At 58.0% G+C, this 9,645-nt stretch overlaps 1 long non-coding RNA gene across 1 annotated transcript; it reads left to right on the top strand.

Annotated features, from left to right (window-relative positions):
• The first annotated feature begins 5,342 nt into the window (after positions 1-5,342).
• Positions 5,343-9,528, top strand: LOC134475949 (uncharacterized). Its single transcript, XR_010047287.1, has 2 exons — positions 5,343-5,696; positions 7,254-9,528. It is a non-coding gene; the product is annotated as an uncharacterized LOC134475949 (long non-coding RNA).
• The last annotated feature ends 117 nt before the right edge of the window (positions 9,529-9,645 follow it).

Below are 9,645 nucleotides of genomic sequence, written 5' to 3'. Positions count from 1 at the left end.
GGGGCCTGGGAGGGCATTCGGAGGCATGTGGAGAGGGCTGAGGGTGGGCTTCAAGTGGGATCCTCCACCCTGGCACTGCCCACATCTGGGGACAGCTGGGGAGGCTGTTGCCCCGAGCCGTCAGATGCAGTCCCCACACTCAGGTAACCATAGCAGCAGACCACTCCTCAGCTGTGACCCACAGGGATGTCTCCCCTCTCCCCCCAATTGAGACAGACAGATAGGGCAAGGCTCCCAGGGGCTCTGGGCTTCGTTTGTTCACGGAGACCCCCCTTTTTGGAACAGATCCTGCTCCAAAGCCCAGAGACAGCCCCCTAATATCCCCACACGGTGGGCAGGAGACCTGCGGCTCAGAGAGGCACAGTGACCAGCCCAGCACAGGACGGAGCTGCCCAGTGCAAGCCCTGCACAGCTAGGTGGCTCCTCCTCATCCCTCAGCCCCGCTGTGAGTCCACCCCTGCAGATGGCTGTGTCCCCTGCGAGGGGTCAGCTCAGCCCCCTCCCACTGCTCTTCCACACGGCTCTTGGGCAGATCTGCAGGCCTGTGCCCAGCAGGCATCCTGGCTGTGTGCTGTGGCTGGAGTGGAGAACCCATCTGGGCAGGCCTCCCAAGCCTGCTCCCCAGTCCCTGGCACACAGCAGACAAATCGAAGGACCATAAACCGGCCCGTCTTCGAGGTTACCAACTGCCCCACACCACTCCTTCACCTTGGATTCTTTAGTAAAGAGCCCCTCTTCCCAGCTGTTACTCCTGAATACTTGGAGCTAGTGAGATGTAAACAGAAGTCTTTCATGATGACTTCTAGGAAGGGTCCTCACAAGGGGAAGCAAGCTACTCAGTATCTCTTTCTCCTTGAAGACTGAAATGGGGATTTGATGGCTGGAGCACAAGCAGCCACCTTGGACAATGAGACTTTTAAGCATAGAGAATCAAGGCAGAAGAGACTCAGCCTTTAATGATTTTAAGATGGTGCCTTATCCACCCAGCTTCCTCTAAGCTTTTATCACACAAAGTCTTTTGTTCTGTTTAATCTCCTTTTCCTCTGGGTCTCTGTTCCATGCACCACTCTGAATCCCTTGTCAATATTCTAGGATTCTGGGAGTGGTTGGGATTGAGGAAGGAGCAGATGCTTCCTTGGTTTTGCTTAGTCCAGTGAATAGGCTGCCTGGCCACTTTAGAAAGAAGGGGCTCCCCCTACACTGTCCAGGTCAGTTACCCAGCACCTGAGGTCAGAGGATGATTCATGACTCCGCATGCCGGACTGAAGGTCAGAGGAAGGACACACAGATAAAGTTTGGATTGAAACTCTTGTCCTTGACACCAGTTCAGTCTTGCCCCTTAGAGGGCATGATTGCCTCTTTGACTGTCAGCCACGTAGTCCTTTCTACCCACCCAAGGACACCCATCCACTCATCCATCCATCCATCCATCCATTCACCCATCCATCCATTTACCCATCCATCCATCCATCCATCCATCCATCCATCCATCCACCCACCCATCTGTCCATCCATTCATCTACCCATTTGTCCATCATTTACTCATCCATCCATCCATCCATCTATCCATCCATCCACCCATTCACCCATATATCCATCCACCCATCCACCCACTCATCTGTCCATCCATTCATCTACCCATTTGTCCATCCATCCATCCATCCATCCATCCATCCATCCATCCATTAACCCATCCATCCATCCATCCATCCATCCATCCATCCATCCATCCATCTATCCATCAATCCATCCATCCATCCATCCATCCACCCACCCACCCACCCATCTATCCATCCATCCATCTACCCATTTGTCCATCCATCCATCTATCCATCCATCCATCCATCCATCCACCCACCCATCTATCCATCCATTCATCTACCCATTTGTCCATCCATTTACCCATCCATCCATCCATCCCTCCATCTATACATCCATCCACCCATTCACCCATATATCCATCCACCCATCCACCCACTCATCTATCCATTCATTCATCTACCCATTTGTCCATCCATCCACCCATCCATTAACCCATCCATCCATCCATCTATCCATCTATCCATCAATCCATCCATCCATCCATCCATCCATCATCCATCCACCCACCCACCCATCTATCCATCCATCCATCTACCCATTTGTCCATCCACCCATCCACCCATCCATCCATCCATCCATCCACCCACCCATCTATCCATCCATTCATCTACCCATTTGTCCATCCATTTATCCATCCATCCATCCATCCATCCATCCATCCATCCATCCACCCATTCAACCATATATCCATCCATCCATCCACCCACCCACTCATCTATCCATCCATTCATCTACCCATTTGTCCATCCATCCATCCATCCATCCATCCATCCATCCATCCATTAACCCATCCATCCATTCATCTATCCATCTATCCATCAATCCATCCATCCATCCATCCATCCACCCACCCATCTATCCATCCATCCACCCACCCATCTATCCATCCATCCATCTACCCATTTGTCCATCCATCCATCCATCCATCCATCCATCCATCCATCCATCCACCCACCCACCTATCTATCCATCCATCCATCTACCCATTTGTCCATCCATCAATCCACCCACCCATCCATCCATTCATCCACCCACCCCACCCACCCATCCATCCATCCACTCACTCATCTACCCATCCATTCATCTGTCCATCCATCAATCCACCCATCCATTCATCCATCCATCTATCCACCCACCCATTCACCCACACATCCATCCACCCATCCATTCATCTGTCCATCCATCAATCCACCCACCCATCCATCCACCCATCCATCCATCCATCCACCCACCCATTCACCCACATATCCATCCATGCACTCACCCATCCATCTGTCCATCCATCAATCCACCCACCCATCCATCCATCCATCCATCCACCCACCCATTCATCCACACATCCATCCATCCACCCATCCATTCATCTGTCCATCCATCAATCCATCCATCCATCCATCCATCCATCCATCCATCCATCCATCCATCTAGTCATCCATCCATCCATGCATCCATCCACCCACCCACTCCCTCATCCACTCATGCATCTGTGCATCCTTCTACCCACACACTCACCTACCCATCCAATCCTTGACTCAATGAAAGCCCACTATATGTTAGTTAAGGGGAAACAGTAGCAAACATAACAGCTTTTGGAATCTTGGGCAATGTAAGACTGCAGGCGTCAATCAGGGAAGCAGACTTGTGGATTACAGAGTGTCAGGCAGAGAGGGAACAGGGCCGTGGCTGGAAGGGCTGACATTGGATGGCAGAGACAAGAAAGTGATCTTAAGCAGAGAGTCGACTACTGGGGAGTGAGACTGGAGAAAAGGGCCAATGTTGCAGGCTCCTGGAGAGGAGCAGCCCAGGCACGTGACGCACCAGGAAAAGCCCCAAGGTGGGTTGGGGATTAGCCTTGGTCAGCGCCAAGCCTGCATGAGCTGGTGCAAACACAGCTTTCACCCGATGCACTGCACGTGGCGGTGGGGATTTTGGGCGCTTACTTGTCTGCCCTCGACAACCACACAGTGGTCACCAAGCCAGCACCTAGGTGCCTGCCTGCCCTGTGTTGCCAGGACTGCTTTTCTTGCCCGGCCATTCACATTCTGTCCAGTAGGGGCAGCATTGAGCCAATGCCTGAGCAGGTGGAAGGAACCAAAGCTCTCACCAGATGCACTGTGCATGGCAGTGGAGATTTTGGGCACTTATTCGTGCCAGCATCTAGGTGCTCGCAGCTGGTGATTAGCAGCCGGCACCTAGATACCTGCCCTGCGTTGCTGCTTTTTGCATGGCTAGGACTGCTCTCCTTGCCTGGACATTCACATTCTGTCCAGTAGGGGCAGCATTGAGCCAATGCCTGAGCAGGTGGAAGGAACCAAAGCTCTCACCAGATGCACTGTGCATGGCAGTGGAGATTTTGGGCACTTATTCGTGCCAGCATCTAGGTGCCGGCAGCTGGTGATCAGCAGCTGGCACCTAGATACCTGCCCTGCGTTGCTGCTTTTTTAAAGCATGGCTAGGACTGCTCTCCTTGCCTGGACATTCACATTCTGTCCAGTAGGGGCAGCATTGAGCCAATGCCTGTGGAGGACGTGAATAAGTAAGTCCCTTGGCTCCTGTCTGGAATAACTTGACCCGGAAGTTATTGGTGATGCGTCCTCCCTGTTCCGTTCCCAGAATGCACCAGGGCTCGGAGCCCACTGGGCTGGCTGCTGCCTCCCTGTCCACTCCCTGCCAGGCCTTCCTGGGCTCGCCCACTTTCTTGCTTACTGAGTTTTGGCCCAGACAGGACACTGTAGCGGGTGAAGCCTTAGAGGAGGAACCAAGGAGCTCCTAACTCCCCCTCCCCTAGGAATCTACGTCTGGCGCCAAACAGAAACCAACGGGCTACCTGTGCATCCCTGATGCCCCCTTAGGGTGCCCCCCACGTGCTCCACGGAGAGATCGCCCACCCCGGGGTGGAGATGCTGCGCCCCAGGGGATTGGGGGTGTCTCTCCCCGCGTTCTCAAAATAAAGGTCATTTATATTTCATACTTCTTATCTCTTCAGTCCCCCACAGTTCTATCACTTACCTGTTTCTGAGATCACCCAACTCAAGACCCAAAATTAACCCCTTTAGGACTCACAATGACCCTCTCATTTTACTGAGAGAAAAACCAGCTAAGGCACAGAGAAGCCAGAGTGGCTCGGGACACACAGGAAGTGGCAGAGCTGGGACCGAAACCCACACTGCCTGGCTCCCCGGCCCTCTCGCCACCTGCCCTGTGGTGTGGCTTTCGGGTCGCTCTGATCTGGGTTTGAGGTCAGCACAGGCTCAGTGTCACCAGCCTGATTGAAGCTGCAGATTGTCACTTGGGACTCTGAGGTTCCCCCTCCACGCTGAGGTTTAAGAGCCCTGGTGTAGACCTGATCCAACCTACAGTTTGATAGCTCCATGTGGCTGTCTCGGCAGACGGAGGGGACACACCACAATGAGGTCTGCACTGGGGGAGGGACTCCTGGGACCCTAGGAGCATGTGATCAAGGGCTCAGATTCAGATTTGGGCAGCCTGTGGGGAGCCAAGCCCACATGGACAGAATGCTGGAGGGTGGGGGCACAGGTTAACATGGGGGGCTGGGGTGCCTCTGAGGGGCTGTCATCTTGCCGCTCTCAGAGGTGAGGCTGGCTTTGAGGTCCTGGCTGCCTCTGAGCACAGCAGGGCGGGGGGATGAGAGGGAGCTGAGGCTGCACCCCCGATCCAAAGTGCAGCCCTGTGGCTTGTGAAGGCGCCTGTGCCCTGGGCACTGTGCCCTGGGAGAATCTGCTCCTGGCAGGGATGATCAGGCCTGGCTGGCCCACACCACACCCACTGTGGCATCCAGTGCGGGTGGTGGGGCGGGTACACACGCGCCCTGAAGCTTTCCAGTGGGGATCACCCCCCAAACCCAGGCCAAAGGAAGGCATGGTCTCCCTGGAAGGCCACAGGGGCACCTGGCTGGGACACCAGGAGACCACCGCGCTCCTCCACATTGGGGAATGGAATTCTCCTTGCACTGTCCCTGATTTGAAATTCGGTGACCGTGTGTTTTAAAAACACTGTAAGATAATTTCACTGTCGCTTGTGCTCGGTGTTCAGACACCAGGACAGTGTCTTCAGCACCACACAAGGATTCCCAGGTGAGGCCGGGGGTGAGACCCAGGGAGATGTGGGAAGGGTGTCGTCCATTTGGGCTGAATCTCTTACAGGTAGGACAGAGGCCCCAGTATCCCCTTTGGTGACCCTGTGCATGTGCCTGTGTGTGCACAGGTGGCTCTGGACTGCGTGTGGCAGAGGCTGAGGTCAGGACTCAGCCCCACTCACTGCTCTGAGCCCACAGGCCTTTGGGATGCCGCTGTCCCTCCTGGGGAGCGGACAGTGACACTGTCCCCGAGGGGGCTTTGGGACTGGTCTCCTGGGCAGCCCCAGAGATTCACTGTGGGACTTCTCTGGATCGCACACCAGCTGTCCTGGGAGAGGCTCTGACGAGCTTAACTGTCCTGTCACCCTTCCAGGGACGCATCAGAGTTGGGGGGTGCTGGGACCCCACCGGGCCCCTAGCTGGACCCTGAGCTGCAGCGCCTTCTCCTGGGCCGCCCGTCTTCCCTCTCCTCGGCTTCTGCACGAAACTGCAGGCTCATCTGATTTAGCTCTGGAAGGGACCCTGAAAATACCCAGCTGGTGTCCTGTGCTCTGAGCCAGGACACAGTCGGTGTGGCCCGGCCTGGGCTGCTGTCACACTGCTGCCTTCGGAGGTGTCTGTACAGCCTTCCACTCAGGGCAAGCAGACACTGGCCCTCCGTTTAGCTGCATCCCTTAGAGGGTGGGGAGCGCCCTTCTTCCCTGTCACCCCCGTGGTGGAACAGCTCTGTCCTCCAGGGCCAGCCAGAGCCACTCTGGGTCCCCAAGGCTTCCATCCACATCCCTGGACGGTCCTGGTTGGTCTGTCTGTGACAAGGTGTCGGGCCCAGGACCTTCCTAAACACCCGCCCGCCCTCCCAAAGGCCCATTCGCCCTCCCGGTTTAGACGGCTCGCACACCCATGCCATGGCCCCGCGCCTCCCTGGCATTGCCTGCCGTTAGCAAGGGGGTCAGAGGGAGTGAGGCGGGGCGGGCACCTGTGCCTACCACGTCGCAGCCCTGTGGACTCCCCTGCCCTCTGATGGGCCTGGGGCTGCCGGCTCAGAGTAGAGGCCCAGGGCAGAGGGCCGGGGAGTCCTCCCTCGGGAGATCTCAGGGGCTTGACTCAGCCCTGGGCCTGCTGTCCAAGTCATGCCCCATCGGCTGTCCCAGCTTTGGGGCTGCTACCCTGGCAGGTGAGGCGACCACTCGAGCCCTCTTGGCTCCCCACCACCCTCTGGGACAGCTTTGCAAGGTGTTTGTTTTCTTTTCCAAAGTCCTGAGAGGCTGGATGCGCTTTGATGGGGGAGGGTGCTCCCTGCTCCCCCAAAGCCAGGGGCGCTGTGGCCCAAGTTCCCAGCAGGAGATCCGCCCTGAGCTGACCCTGTTGTTAATCATTCCCCCTGGATTTGGGACTCGGCAGGGAGGAATTTTCCGGGCCACAGGAGAGCCACGCACCCAGCAGCACGACTTGCCGTGAACAGTGCCCTGGGGTGTTTTGATGACCTGTCCCCTGAGGGCAGGGGGTGAGGGGCTCCCTGCAGGCCTGGCTCACCCATCCTCCTCTGCTCCTCCAGAACCTGGGTTTGTCCCGGAGCGCAGTGGATGTGAACATGAATGAGACGAAGCCCGGGGACGGTGGCTGGAAAGAGTGGGCTCGCGCTTGCTGACCTCTCACTGCACCCAGGGCCGTCCCGAACCATGCATGCAGGTCGGGTGCTCACGCTGCCCCAGGTGGGACAGCTGCCATGTCTGCCTCTGGTGGAAGACTCGGGGACCCTGGCCAGGGGCCCTGGTAGACCAGCAGAGCGGCCCCAGCCTCCAGCTCCAGGGCCTGAGCCAGAGCCCCTGTCCCCCAGGGGCCCCGTGGACCCCGCTATGTCTTCCTGCTCCTCTGCTCTGCTCTGTCCTCTCCTGTGGGGTCACCACAGCCTCTGGTGCTCCAGGACCCTGTCCCCTGGCTGAAGCATCCGCAGCAGAGACTGGCAGGGTCATCCCTAGTCCGTGCCTTCGGGGGCCAAGTCTCCAGGGGGGACCTGTGAATGTCCTGGGCAGAGAAGGTGGCCAGAGGCCCTGAGCGAGGCCTGGATGTGTGCAGCCCATGGAGAGGCCAAGCGGCTCTGCATGACGGGGACAGCGTCCCAAGAGGTGGGGGACAGGCCCAAGGCTGGGCATTCCTGGCTCAGGGCCCAGAGAAGGAAGAGGGTGACAGAGCAGTCCACAGGCCAAGGGCTCGGTTTAGCGGTCTCATCGTGATCTGGGACGAGAGGGAGCCACAGAGGTGAAGGCGAGGGAGCACAGGACTGGAGATGCGTGTCCCAGATGTGTGTGGGCAGTGTGGATAGCGGGGGGGCCGGACACAGAGGCCGCAGGAGCTGCTTCCGGGTAACAGGACAGCAGAAGGATGGGCAGGAGGTGCGGACGGGGAGCCGGGGGCAGGAACCTGAGGACACCGGCGAGTGAGCTTCTCTGAGATTGCCCACAGGAAGGCCACCCTCAGAGGCTGGAGAACGGCCTGGGTGCGCATCCCCCTTCTGGGGACCCACAGGGCCCCGACTGAGGAGGATGGGCAGGAGGTGTTGGAGCAGGAAGGCAGTGTGGGCTGGACCTTGACTTTGGGCAGTGGACAGGGGGGAGGAGGGAGGATGCCCCCCGCCTGCCCTGCAGCCCCTCACCCTGGGGACCCGGGCCACGTCAGCACCTGGCCTTAGCCCTCGGAACACGGCTCGTGTCAGGGACTCCGGAGGGCCATCGGCTGCCTCATCAGCATGGGGACCCAGCCCCGCCGCTCTGTAAACACTCCGGCCTGGACCCAAGGCCTTGCCCAAAGTCCCTGGAGCTCTCGGGGTTCAAACCCAGGCTGACGTCAGAGTTTGCATCAGGGTTCCTGGCACCCAGGAGGAAGGGGGTGGGGAGCCCAGGGCTCCAGGAGCCCCCTGATCCACCCGGGGTCTGACTGCGGCCCCAGGAAATCCACACTCTGTCCAGGCTGCCCAACACCTATCCAGGGATGGCCACTGGCAGAGAGGGTAGCCATGGCCCTCCTGGGGGGCCCAGGGCAGGACTGAGGCTCTGTGTCCTGCTGAGGGGTAGAGACCCCATCATAACACAGAAGGGGAAACCAAGCCTCACAGGGGCCTCAGCAGAGGGCAGCATGGCCCGGAGCTCGCGCTGACCGAGCAAAGCTGTCTCTGTCCCCAAACCATGAAGCTATCACTGAGCACCAGATCCCTGCTCCCCGAGCCCGCTTTCGCCCTGTGAGTCAGTGCGAGTGACGGACACCATGGCCACCCAGACGAAGGCCCTGGGCAGTGGGTAAGGGGGCCCCACACAGGTCAGGAACAGGAACTGCTTCTCCTGTCCCAAGGGCCGCCTGGCCAGTGTTGTGTCCCTCAGCCACAGGCGGGGCTTGTGGGGTTGGCGTTCCTGCCCTGTGGGTTAGCACAGGCTGACCCCTCCCCTGAGGGCTGAGGGTCACCCCCAGAGTCAGCAGGCCCCTCGGCTGAATGCGAGGCTGTGCAGCGTGCGGCAGAGTTTATGGGACAATTCTGGAGAGGCAGATGAAAGTCCGCTCAAGGAAGAGCCCAGGGAGCCTTCTGGTGGGGCTCAGGCGGGCCTTCTGGGTGACAGGCGGGGATGCCGGCAGATTCTTCCTAGAAAGCGCCTGCCTGCGTTCTTCACACCGGCAAATGCTCCTCCAATCAGCTGTCATCACGTCATTCTACCTGCCCCTTAGCTCCGCCCCTATCAAATTTCAAATAAAAGCCAGGGTTCCCCCCCCCACCAAGCTGCCAGAAGGTGCCTGTCTCTTCAGCAGCCCTTCCATTCCCTCAATAAAGCCCTTTGCTCTTCTGCTTTCTCTCTTTTCCTCTCTTTTTCTCTCTCCCTTTCTCATGCCACAGAAAACCAAACAGAAACATTCTCCAGGGGTGTTCGCAGCCTGAGCAAAGGCCCTGGGGCAGAAAGGTG

Source organism: Cavia porcellus, unplaced genomic scaffold (genome assembly GCF_034190915.1).
Source record: "Cavia porcellus strain 051 isolate PalLab524CR breed Dunkin Hartley unplaced genomic scaffold, mCavPor4.1 scaffold_5, whole genome shotgun sequence".
Lineage (NCBI taxonomy): Eukaryota > Metazoa > Chordata > Mammalia > Rodentia > Caviidae > Cavia > Cavia porcellus.
Note: the sequence above shows the minus strand (reverse complement) of the source record. Positions and strands in the feature narration are given on the sequence as shown.